Source organism: Calypte anna, chromosome Z (assembly GCF_003957555.1).
Source record: "Calypte anna isolate BGI_N300 chromosome Z, bCalAnn1_v1.p, whole genome shotgun sequence".
NCBI lineage: Eukaryota > Metazoa > Chordata > Aves > Apodiformes > Trochilidae > Calypte > Calypte anna.
The window spans coordinates 37,632,235-37,646,352 of NC_044274.1; positions in this window are offsets into that span (position 1 = coordinate 37,632,235).

Below are 14,118 nucleotides of genomic sequence, written 5' to 3' on the forward strand. Positions count from 1 at the left end.
GGCGGGTGTTGTGGACCTGCAGCCATGCAGGACACCATGCCAGGGGAGGTGGTTGTTCCCAAAGCAGTCCGTGGTTCCGTGGGCTGCTCATGCTGGAGCAGGTTTGCTCCTGAGGGACAGTGCCTTGTGGGAGGGACTCACGTTGGAGGGGTTTGTGAAGGACTTTCTCCTGTGGGAGTAGGGGAAGACTGTGAGGAATCCTTCCCCTGAGGAGCACAGAATTGCAGGAAACAACCTGTGACATCCAGACCATAAACCCCACTCCCTGTGCTGCTGGGGGGAAGGAAAGGGTGGAGGAAGAGGCAAAGGGGGAGAAGGTAGAGATACTGGGATAAAGTAATTTGGGCCTGGGAAAGTGGGGTGAAATATTTAAGCACTTGGTTGTGTTTTCTCTTTGCCCTGTTTTGTTTTGATTAATGATAAATTAAATTGATTTTTGCCCCCAAGTTAAGTCTGTTTTGCCCAGGATCATAATTGGAGAGTGGAACACTTATAATCCTTGTCTTGACCCCCATGAGGTTCTAGGTGGATTTCCTCCTTGCCATGTTGAACTGGGGGAGAGGGAGTGAGTGGCTGCGTGGTCCTTTGCTATCGGTCAGGCTCAAATCACAACATGTACAAAGCTCAGTGAACACACAACCAAAACTAAAACCCCAGCATAGCCTAACTTAGTACAAATCAGTGAAGGAATCATCCAGGTGGGTGCGTGCATTCAGTCCACAGGAAGAAATATAAGAATAAAAACATCAACTGTTTTTACTGAAATAGAAAGCAATTGAAATTGAAAGAGTTAGCAGACTCAGCACAAGACAAGCTGTCATAAAAGAAGTCACAGATATTCATAGGGTTTAATGACACATAGAGCTGGATAATAAAGCCTTGTGGAAAACAGAAATTGTCTTCATGTTCTCTGAGAACACAAAGGAGCAGACTAAATGAAAAACAAGTCTGCCTAGACTTGTGCTTATGCTAATATTTGCATTCATTTGAATTATAAGAGCTATTAATGTATTTGAAGTCTGTTAAAACACATTTTAAGGTGGCAGTGAAGCACAGAGACAACTTCTAAATGTTAAGTGTGTTACTTTGCTGAAAATGGAACATCCTCCATATCAAAGTAAATTAATTCAGGAGGAGGTGTGCTTCTTTAAGTCAACTTCAGTTATGTCTGTTATGTTCAGTAGAGAAAGATCCTCTTATACCCTCCATTTGTAAAAATTTCACTTAATGGGGGACTGTGCATAAATGCTAGTCACCCAATGGCTGCAACAAACATGATGTAAAATCCAGTAGAACTGAAGGATGCTGTATTTCATGCAGATTTCCTGTTCACTAACATTTATTTCCTCTTGCAAAATAAAGATTGCTGGATGTCAGACTTAAGGATTGCTGTAATTTGGAAAGGTGAAGAGAGGGTGTAGTACCAGTTGGTAAAAGGGGTCAGTGGATGGCTAAGTGAGAAAGGTTCTGCCCTTAGCATATGAACCAAGTTAAGCTGAAAGACAAGCTTGTGGCTGTTGACAAAGAAATGAGGTCATCTTTGATTACTTTGCTGAGTTAATTTCATCCCTGCTCAAAATATGTAAGTAGATATATAATGTGATTGCTGAACATTAGAGGGATTGTGTAAGATGTGGTGTGTGTCAGGTGCTCTTTATAGAAATGCTTCACATTTTACAAAGCAGGATCAAAAGTAATGGGCATTTTTCTAATCTTTAGTTTTTAGCTTTACTGTATTAATAACCTACATATAAAACAAGCAGTATTGCTTTTACTTCATAGGAAAATGGAGAAAACTAAAGAAAATGGAATAAAAGCATGAAGCTAGGTTCATTGTCCTTAAACAAAATATCAGATCCTATATATCAAATATCAATATCAAAATACCATTCATTCCAATATTAAGTAAATTGATCATAGACTCCCTGAGGATAGAGATGCCAGCGATGGTGATGTTGAACATGATAACACTAAGTATTAAAGTGCTGGCACTCCAAGGATCAGCACCTGTAAGACCAAAGAACCATTTTCCTTTCTCTATCACTTTTGGTCATCAATAATATGCTTTAGTGTAACAAACCAGACCTTTCATAACATGTGTCATGACTTAAACTCTTCAGAATGAAAGTCACAGCAGCCTGGTGCTAAACCCAAAAGCACAGAGGAAATCCTCTCCTACAATTTCATCAAAACTCACAACTGCAATAACAAATCCCTCCTGTTTTTGTGTCATGGCATACTGCTTAGCAGATCTGAATATCACATATTGTATTAAAACACTTTATTTGCCTTAGTATGGACATACTCCCTATTCCTCACTGAACTTGGAGCATTGTAGGAAAAAAACCACAAAACCCAAACCAACCAAACAACCCCCCCCCCACCACCACCAGAGAAACAAACCTCCAAACACTGTATTTACTAGTCTAGAAAATAACAGAGAGATGGGAAGTATGACTGTATCTCACAAACCGGTTGCCATACAGGGAGGTGTAATGGAGACTCCACTGACACAGTAAAACTCTCAGAAACACTCAGCATAAAGTAGCTTTTAACCTCTCAGTTCAAGAAGGACAAGGACTTAACTTGGGAGAGTACAGAGGGCTTCAAGGACAATTAAGAGAGTGGAACACCTGCCTTATGAAAAAAGGCTGAGAAACGTGGGGCTTTTTAGTCCGGGGAGGAGAAAACTGAGAGGGGATCTAATTAATGTGTATAAATATATGAGCACTGGGGACCAAGAAGGAAGAGAAAACCTCTTCTCATTTGTGCCCTGTGGTAGAATGAGAGGCAATGGATTAAAGAGAAGGCACAGGAAGTTTCACCTCAACATGAGGAAGAATTTGTTTACTGTACGTATGGGTTACAGAGCCCTGGAACAGGCTTCCTATAGAGGCTGTGGAGTCCCCTTCTCTGGAGACTTTCAAGACACATTCGAATGCACTTCTGAGTGACCTGCCCTAGTTTTGGTTCTGCTCTGGCAGGGAGGTTGGATTCGATGATCTTCAGAGGTTCTTTCCAACCCCTGAATTTCTGTGATTCTTCACAAAACAAACAAATCTGGCTTAAGATCTTTTGACAAGCAGGTTCTTGTCCCATTCCCTACAGTGGTAAAGCAGATTTCTCAACCGTGTGATTATTCTAATTTGTGGTAGTGAGTCCATCGTACTTTCAATGAGACATAAAGACTTAAATATCTCAGAAGGCTTCTCCTCATCCTCTCCTTTTCCCTCCAGGTTTATGGGAAAATATGCTTTATATTTCTGTATCCCCTATGGAAACCTCTAATTGGAGAGAGCTGGAGATACATACCCTCCTTTCTTTTTTCAGTGTCCAGAGTCATCATCAGTAGTTCCAGTGCTGCTTCCTCCTAGGTACTACAGGTGATCTGAGAATTTTCACCCATGTGCTGATAAGTTCCCAGTGGGTAGTGTTGTTAGCAGAGATAGCAGAGCTGATATTTCCCTAGTTCATTTTCCAGCTTCTAAACATGACTCAGCAGTAAGCTGAGTGTACCAGTGCAGTGCACCAATGAGCATTTTCAGTCTGCCTCCCAGGTCATATCCACTTCATTAATGCAAGTACATTCTTTCTCACACAAGATTTTGACTCTTATAATTGAAGACCTACTGCTGACTGAGAAACCCTGCAGTCTTGCTAAACGAGAAAATGAATTCATCTATTTGAATTTTGAATCTCCATAGTAGCTTCTAAGAAACCACTTCTCACCTCTGCCACCCACTCTCCTCTCCGATTCCTCAGTTAGAGCAGTAGTTGCAGTTTTCCCTGTAAGATGGTGCAACCACAGATGGAGCAGCTGGAAGCATATTTCAGTTTCAAATTAAGCACTGCTAAACCAAAAACTGTGTTTGCTGGGCCTAAGGTAAACGACACGTTTATTAATTTTTAAGGCTTTTTGAAAGCTTTTACATTTCCTATCAAAAAAAGGGTTCAGAAAGACTAAAGCTGTTATGGGATGATGATGAACTCCACTGAAGGCTTTAAACTTCCCTAAAAACAAGCAGACTGCTTTGTGCACGGGTAGGTAGGAGAGAACCTTTTCTCCACTGAGGGTATTCCAACAAATGAACTAACAGAGATAGTGGCAAGAATCAGGCCTCATCAGGCCTGACTGCCACAGGCAATTTGTGAAGTTGTAGCTGATGATGATGCAAACCCAAAGGACTGGGATGGCCAAGGGGGTCAGTGGAGCTGTGCAGAGTGATGAAGGAATGTGCAGGAGTGGGAATGGGGAAGAACAAAGCAGTGGTGGACAGCAAGAAATACAAAAGGATGCAAAGCAGGGACAGACAGTATTTTGTAAGGACAGCAGTCATGCACGAAGAGGAAAGTTCTTTCTTACCTCAGAAGAAGCCATAATGCCCTTCAGTAGTGATGCCATCCAACCAAGAAACGAAGGTCAGAAGACAATCAGTGGCTACTGAATTTTCATGCCTCCATTGATCTGTTTGTAGCTCTGAAAAACCTCCTTGGCTAAAATATGGTCATCTCCCATACAGCTAAACATGTATACAGAGATGTGCTAACCTGAAGTGACACTACAGAACTAGGATGCCTCACAGCTGTACTTTGCTTCATGTCTGTACATGTCTAATTAAAGATGTATGCTTTTAGCTTTAAGGTGGATAACAGAAGTACACAGCTGGACTGATCTTTCTCTCCCTGCCTTCTACTCGGTGTGACTTTGTAATCGCTGATTGCCATGGAGATCACTAACTATGCCTTCAGAGACATCACTTCTGTTTAAACATGTAAGCTTATATGGAGAAAATATGACCTTTGAAGCCCCACTGAAGCTGCAGCTGAAAGTCTGTTATCCATATTGTCCTTTGAGCTGTAATCCAGTGGCAAAGGTTACTTCAAGCAAAAGAAATACTGATAAAAAAGGGCACGTCAGAGTTGAGATAGCATATATGCAAGAGAAATAAACTTCCCTTGCAAGTATCCCACCTCAAACGTTAAAGACATGCTTTCCCCCAGAAGGCTGTCTCCTTCCCTTAGACACTGCTTTCCTAGCTTGTCAATGTTGTCAGCTACGTCTCATGTCTGTCTCATAAATCACAGTTTTAGCCAAATGACAAAATTTGTGTCATGATTTTTTCATGCTGCCCCCACCAATTTACCCCTCTCAACAGAGATATTTCTTAATGACATTTCCACTTCCTTTTTTTTTTTTTTTCATACTTTTTCTCGTACTTGTCTATCAGATACTGCAGACAAGCAGTTCTACAGAGTGTTTCAAGTACAACAAAGGAAGAGGTGAATCCATGGCTTTCCTTTTCAAAGGTGTAGCAACACCAAACAGACCGCAGGCAAACAGCCAGGCACTCCAAACCTCTGAGAAACCAGGCAATCCACCACAGCCTTCTGGCACCAAGCAAACAAGTTCTAGAGGTTTTCATATGCTTATTAGCCTCTGGTGACAAAAAAAAAGTTACTAAAAATGGAAAACAGTGGAAGATTTTAAGCTCTGTACCAGAGAACAAAAAAATATTACAAAGTGCAAGTAGAACAGAATGACCATACAGAAGCATCACATTTTTAATTTCTTTTTCTATGTGTTACAAGCTCGTTACTTTGCAAGTGTATCTCCTGATCAAGACACCAGGGTGACAAAACAATCCAAGACACATTTAAGTAAACTTCAGAATTACTGAATCTATGATTCCAGTCATGCACCGTAAAATACCTAAAATATACAATAGTTTATGACTTCATCTGAAGATCTACTGCAGTATTAACTCAAGTTTACGAAAGATACCAACATTTGGTAGGAAGGATATATGTTGGTAAACAATAAAATTGGGAGTCCGGGGTAAATATTTTGTCAGAGAAAACAGAGTTTTTTTAAGGAGATGAAAAGTTTATTTTAAAACTGCCAACATTTAACAAAAACGATTTTACACTATTTTCCATATTCTACAGAAATACAATAACCTACAGCTGTGCTTAGTCCATTCTGCCACTAATGCAAATAGAAACAAATCTGCTAATAAATAAGTGAAAAAACTATTTACCAACCACCACGACTAAAATTGTACCTGTATATTTCTGAACACATCTGCATAGAAGTTAGGACTCTGGGGTACTTCTTTTTTTTTTTTCTTTTTTTTTTTTTAAATAGATTTTGTCCTACTAAGATATGTAAAAGTTTAATTAACATGCAAAACAAAATATTTGAGATAAACAAGGTAAAACTCGGTGTGCACAACTGAAAAGCAGTGCTAGGATACCCCCCTTTGTTTCTAACTACGTGTCAGAAAACCAAATGGTTTATATGGTGGAATTTCAACTGCCCTTCATAGTAAAACTAATTTATAACATTCAAAATCTATACCTGGCTAGATTTCAGTGAAGACAGATTAAAGGCATGGAGAAAATTACCTCGTACAGGATAGCGACAAATCATTGTAGAACATCTCAAATCAACATTAAACAGATGCATTTTAAAAAGAAAATTAACTGCTACCTAAGCATTTGTGAGACAACAGGGTGACAAAGATGCAGTTTATTGTTCCACCAAAAATTTATATACCACGCTTGGAGGACAGTAAAACTGAAGTAATTCACTATTGATTAAGACTTTCTCCCTTCAATATTTCATCAATTGCCACATAGCACGTAAAAGGTTACCAATCACCCCTAATAAATGGCATAAAACTCCAGCATTGACCTATTGTTATGCAGTAGTTCCCAAACTAATGTGTTACCTCATTTTGCACACAGGTATATCGTATGAAACTTTTTTCCTCTACAAAAGAAAAAGGGGGGAGAGGGGAGAAAGAAGAGGAAAGAAGGAAAGATAAATAAAAAGAAGAAATACAAAAGGAAACACAGAAAAAAATAAAAGAGAAAGAAATTAAAAGAGAAAAAACCTTTCTTAATAATTGATATCCTGTAATACCCATATTTCTTTCTAGCTGCCCTTTAAAATTCCATAAACATTCCATAGCACTAACAGATTCTCCTCAGCCACAGTGCTAAAGAATACACACTACCCTAATGCCTGTTTCCTTGAAGCCATAAATACGTCCATTACAATAATCAAAGTCACTTACAATCCATCACACTAAAAGTGTAAGAGCTACCATGTAGTGGCAGCATGGCCTGATCCTGTGTCAGTGAACTAACTTTAACAGATGTAAAAATCAAGCACTTAGAACAGAAAGAAATCACCAGATCCAGCAAATCATTTCTGCACAGGGACCCTGGAGGATTTATTACTTGCTGATCTTAAGGTTTCTGATTTAATGGACCCCCAAATTAAGTAAGCTAAGATTGTACATATCAACTTAGCACTTCCTTTCAAATTCTTTCTACCTTCTGTCCTAGCAGCTAGTAAGATAAAAGGAAAAGTACCCTGTATGAGCAGAACATATCCTTGCTTTTTTTAAGTTTTGCATTTAAGATTATCAGCAATATTTTTGGTGATGTCCTCTGATTTTAAGTGCTCATTTTGGAACATTTGGAATAAATCACAATGTCTAGGAGGAGAGAGGAGAGGTGTTAGCTTTTTCCAGATAAACTGAGCCCTTCAGGAGGAGGCTCTCAAATGCAGTAATTCAAAATCAGAAGCCATTCAAAATTTTAAGTAACTTTGCCAATATTTTTAAATGTAATTCATTTTTATAAAAAGAACACGAAGATTATGAAAATAACGTACTAAAAAGACTGCTTGTTCTTTTTATTCAAAGACCAATTTCAGTTGCTAGTTTGCATTTGATATACTTTCCCCAGTCTCCCGTGATGCTAAAGAACTTCATGCAAAATATTCCTATTTGTTACTTCCTGGAGGACTCCTGGTAGTCATTCCCCATGTAGGACACTGGTTGTGTTAAGTTAAAATGAAATCTGTGGCACTGCCTAAGTGAGTCTAAAATATTGGTACCAAAGTCTGAAGTATGAATTAACATCAAATACTGGCTTCTGAGTAACAGATCTGACTTAGTGGTTTTGATTTTGTCAGATGCAGCTGAACCAGCTACGTTTTGTTACCAAGCTTCAGATTGTACGAAATTACAAGATTTTGTACAATAGCATTACGAAAATAGCATCTCATGGAAATTATCTGCCTTTTACAATCCTTCTAGAAAAATAAGCTAATTTTAGTCATTTGTTTCCCACTTCCAACAGAATGTTTTCTGACTGAACTATTCACTATTTTCCTGTCTCTAAATAACAATATAATTATTAGCTGGTGATTTTTTTCAAGAAACCTTTTGGCCTTTGAATGACAGTCATATTTAATTTTATTTGAGGATTTTTCTTTCAATGTCCAACTCTAAATTTCTGCAAAATGCAAAGTGTTTTTTTCTTAAGATGTTGAAGCTGTGGAAGCTGAATACAGTGGAAGGCAATTTTTTTTAGCTGTGCAGAGCTGCCTGTAATTTGAAATGCTGAAGAGGAAATTACGTGGGAGATTTTGCCTTTTACATTGAACTTTACACATAAATACAGCTCTGCCATCCATCCACCCACCACGCATACATGCACACTTATTGTGGGAGAATAAATGTAGATCATTTATTCAAAGATTAGCTCTCTGTTGATGACCAAAAAAACAACCCCCCTCTGAGAAGAATTCATCCGTTGACAAAGTAAAACTCATGAAAAACAAACTTAGTGCTTTACATTCACTGCCCTGTAAAACACTGAACACTGGTCATGTGTCACATTACTTCCTAGTGTCTTACTGTCCTGTCACACTTTCATACTTTCTGCTACAGAACCTTGTATTTATCTAATTCACCTGCAGTGTAAATTTACATAAAATTTACAATGGTCACAAATATGTATCTGAAAAGTTTTAATCGGAAAAAAAATTGCAAAATATTATCTGTAAAACAAACTGTATTTCTACCTACAATGAAAGCTGTGACAATTAGGTACTTTCCTTTATCTTGATAAAATAAACATTTTGCCCTACACAGAACAGTACTCTGATGGACGAGACAGTTTCACAATATTAATGTTTAATGGCTCACTTAAATACTGTAGTGCTGTCATAACACTGGATCTTAATGCTACTTAAAACCATTTAAGACATGTAATTAAACTACAGACTACATCCCCAAGCACACTTTCTAGATGACTTCACAGTTATAAATGTAGCCACTGGAACTGGAGCAAAAGGGAATGAACGCAGTAAGTATAAATATATTTTGTCTTGTAAAAAGTCACTCTGGTACCTTGTATGATTTATGTGTTGTTTTTTTTTAATAACAGGGTATACTCTGTTAAACAAAACCACATTTCTATACTCATTCTATGCAGTCATTCAGGAAAATCTTATTGTACTAACGATGTACCAATTTCATAACTTTATGCACAACAGATGTATAGGAATACCTCACCCAATAAAAGCAATTTATTTCACTGTAACTCTGTTCTGCTCAGAAAGTGTCCTGCAAAGAAAACATGCACCTATTCATTTTCCCAACCTCCATCTATACAGCATAATTAACAGTAGGTTCCATACAGTGTAGATAATGATGCTTAATAAACTAGTTTCATTAAGAGTTCTGCTCTTCAGAATAGCTATATTGTACATAAAATATCTGCCAGCTATGATCGACTAAAAGCTTTTGCAGTTCTAGCATTCAGCCTCATAGTGAAAAGGTTTTTTTAGAAAAACTACATGTAAGATCAACACAGATACTGTAAAAACCTTCACCATCATGAAAACCAAGATCTGTTAGACACTAAATGTCCTACTAAATAGCACAAGGGAAACCAAATAAACCCAGCAGCTGTCAGAAGCTTCCTGCAAGACATCAATTTAAGATACAGAATTACAATACAATGCACATGAGATGTTAAGGTCTAGTGTGAATCACTAGCTACAGTATTAGCTTAAGGGTAGATATAAAAGACTATGCCAGACAACAAAAAATTAAAAGCCAGTTACTAACGTGTAGCATTTGTTGGTTTTTGTGGGGGTTTTTGTTTTCTTTTTTTCTTTTTTTTTTTTTTTTTTAATCAATAATATAGACTGTAAAAACATCCTAATTCACTGCAATAGACTATGCCCTGAGAAGCAGCATTACACACTAGGTACTAGCCACTACGAAGTGTCAGGTCTATAGTTCAAAAGCATTAGCTGTTTATAAGGAATTTACTGAAAGCACATATTTTCTCCATATTTTAGCAATATATTGCTTCTTCAGAAAAAAAAAAAGACTAATGAAAGTTTATGCTAATTCTAGTTTTCCCAACTTTAACTAAAGACGATTTTTTTTCTGTCTTCCTCTAAACTCTCCTGGGGAAACTAGATGGCTTCAGATAAAGCTCTTGCTTTTCACTTCTGAAAGAGGCTGTAGGTCTACCATGAGGTTAAAAAATAAACCTGAGCCTGATGAACTCCACTTAAGGACATTAATCAGAGCACTTTTAGGGAGGTAGTCAGTTATCTAAACAGGAAATGAGGCCACCTCATCAAAACTTTGCTACATTCTTCTTTGCTAGTTGGATGAACAAAGACATTGGGAAGGAAGAACACCTCTGGGGACACAGGAAAAAAAGGAAAATTATCTTAGCGACACTGAACTTTTGAAACTAACTTGAATGTTAAGTGCATTTGAGAACAGATGAGTTACCCTCTTTTCTATATATCTGACATTAATAAAACAGTAAGATCTAATTGTAAATACTTCTCATCACCAAATGATTACAGACCAAAGTCTGTAATGAAGTCTACGTTACTCCACTGCTTTTTTTTCAAAAACTGCTATAGAAGATGTAACTCAGGAGTAGTGGGTGTTTTTCCCCACATTTTAAGTGCAATGATTCACTTCCTACAAAATTAGAAATAAAGACTAAGCATTATTCTTCCCTCACCAAAGGTAAAACAAAGCTAAGCAAACGTCATCCATAAAAGCAATCATCAAGTCTCTTAAGACTCACCACTTATATAAATGAACAAAACCTGACTACTAGAAGGTTAACTACATGTTATTCTGAAAAAGCATGCTTGTTTGGTCTTGCCATGTAGACAAGTCTTTCCAAAACCTTTGTTTCTGCTCAGGAATATATGGTACTCTTTGAAAATTCATTATTATTAGTTAGGAAAAAGCCTCAGTCCTGTCCATAAAGACTAGCTGTACATTCTAATTAAGCAGCACTGACACAAAATTGGAAATGCTATAATTTCGATTATTAGGCAGAATCTAAGATTTTTCACAATATTATCACTTTGCTTATTTGTCTTTAAACAAGTTCTGTGTAATGTATGTAATCAAACAGTATAAACGGACAATTTATAGCTACAGCAATATGTTCCAAAAATAACTTTATATTTGTTGGTTATTGTGGCTATCTTTAATGCTGCATTTGTTGCTCCAGTGACTGTAACACACCAGATAAACCAAATGCAGGTGAAATAAGTTAATATATTTAGCAGCAGCAAATTCAATCCCTTAAAAATGTGATTCCTTCTATTCTAATTTCTGTAGTTTGCAATTACATTTGTTCCTCAAACCCCATTTTTTCTAGCACTACGAAATTTCTACAAAGCCTACTCCAGCAAACACAAAGAATTTGCCTCCATTCAAACAACACATATTACAACAGAAAAGCAGTAAAGATGCTGAACTTTGAAAATGTTTACATTTTCACATATTTCATATTTTACATATACAGCATTTAATTTTACATCTGAAGGAACTTAGGAGAGTGGGAGCCTTGTATTCTGTAGCTTCTGTTGGACATTTTCTCTGCAAGAATGCTCCTTGACTACATTACAATCCACTGACCACTGAACAACTGGAAAACATTATTTAAGTACCTGTACACAGTAACATTGATGCATCCATATACCAATGGCCTGAAGCCATTTTTTTTTTCAAGTAGTGCCCAGATGGGACTCTGCAGTAATACTGAATGGTTAGACAGGTATGTCCCAGAGATCACAGTTCCAGAACACCACACAGTTTTGAGCTCAATGCAATTTGTTGAAAGTATCTCTTCAATTATTTCATGTAATTCAGGACACTGACAGCCTGGAGTAATTTAGTTTTGTATTTTCTTTTTTCATATAACTTATATTGTTACCATGAAAAAATTAAAACTCTATTTTGACAACTCAACTGTTTGCATTTCTTTCAAAGGGGAAAATAAGACTTGTTTCAAGTTACTTTTCTTGCTTAGCTTTCTGTATGACAGAGTCTGGTATGCAAACAGTTCTAAATATAACTATTCTCACTGGATTAAGGAAAAAAGATCGGAGTAGTTCCATCAGGATTAGGCTTTAAAAACCCACAATTAAGAGTCATGTTACAGCCATCAGTGTTTTGTCAAAGTACTAAAAAGCATCAGCACCATTCCTAGTCAGTGCTCTTAAAGCACCTTCCAAGCAATGCAACTCCATTCAGTTACACAGGACCAAATTCTGTATTACTGTAAGTGTCCATAATTTGTGTTGACATGAATAGGAACCGTAGTTCCTTGATTTCCAGTGTTTATGATGGAGATTGTAAAATTGAATAGCACAATACTTCCACAATCTAGCTCTAATAAAGCCAATTAAAACTACAGTTTACAGTCTGTAAGAAATATATAATGAGTTTCAAGTCAAATTCTAATAAAAATCTTTTCATCTAAAAAACTTCAATCACTCCAGTGCACGAAGAGGTATCTCTTCCTTTCCATTGCTCAAGAAATATTTATCATGCTCCCACTTAATAATCTGCTCCTGCTGCTTATTATTTTTCTCGTGAACACGTAATTTTTGCCAAGGTACGCAGATCATGGAACTATGCTACTAACTGTTTAAGTAACCTAGAACCAATAACATAATCCTTAATAGATTGCCAGTGGAATTCACTCTTTCCAAGTTCATACTAGTCATTAATAGTATATTGTTAAGGAAGCTGACTTGGGCTACTACACATGCTTTAATGCATATTTCCTACTCAAAAAACATCAGGTCATTTGGAAGAGATAAAAGTTCTTGGATAAGTTCTTAAATTCAGACTCCTGAACCTACCCATTTGTCAGTGATCACAGAGACAACAACTTACAACAAAATAATCCTCTCAAGCCATTCCCACGCCTCCTTCACACATTCGTTTTGTTCTTCTGCAGCTACAACAACGAAGCAAGACAGGATCACAGAGCACCTCAAAACAAATGGCCATGTATTATGTCCCTAGCTACACAGAGGCAGGTGTGGAGGCCCATTTAGTCAAAGCTCTGCCATGGGGTTGCTCAAGCCTAAGACACTGTAAACAGAGGAGTGTACGTTTAGAAATGTCAGATAGCTACTCTGTGCCTGAAATGAGTTATGAACATACTCTTTAATAACACTAGAGGTGCTCTATTTTAATTCTGAAATGCGAGAGTAACCACCATCCATCAAATTAACTAGAACTGCTGGATTTTCACATTTTTATGTCTTTCCAAATTATACTTTTTGAGCAGTTTACCTGTTTCTTTTCTCCCTCACTGTTGCTCTCTGCCCAACAGAAACAGCAGCTTCAAACTTATCACAGTCAAGAGGCACTTTGGGCAGGAGAAATATACAGCAGTTTTGGCAAAGACTCTAGCTTGAAAATCTAATCCCCTCAGTGAATAGTCTGTTTGGAACAGAGGCAATGTTGCTATTGTACAAACGTTTTACAGTTGTACAATGTTTATCCCCTGGGTCTTTGTACCAGTACAATTCCACTAACGTAAAAAAATCCCTTATATAGACAAGTTCTAAGGAAATGACAAAATAAACCATTCACATTTAATTTCACTGGAATATAAATGTGTTAAATTACAGTTATGTAAACAAAGATGTATGGTTGAAGAAGTGCTTTTAAGGAAAATTCGAAAGAAAAAAACCCCAAAGACTGAAGCTCTGCAAAAGAACAGAAGTAAAGAGATAGCTGCCTTCTGCTGTTGGTTTTTGTTTGTTTGTTTGTTTAGGGGGCTTTTGTTTGTTTTTTTTAATTGTGTGAGTTTTAATGACCAGTCAGAAGAATTAATTTTAAACCAATCATCTATCGGACTTGCAAGGTCTTGGTTAAGTACAAGTTACCACTGCGTGGTTTAGCAGGCTGAGATTCTTCAGTGTATGTAATACATTCAGAAATGTGTATTAAGTGTCATTAATTC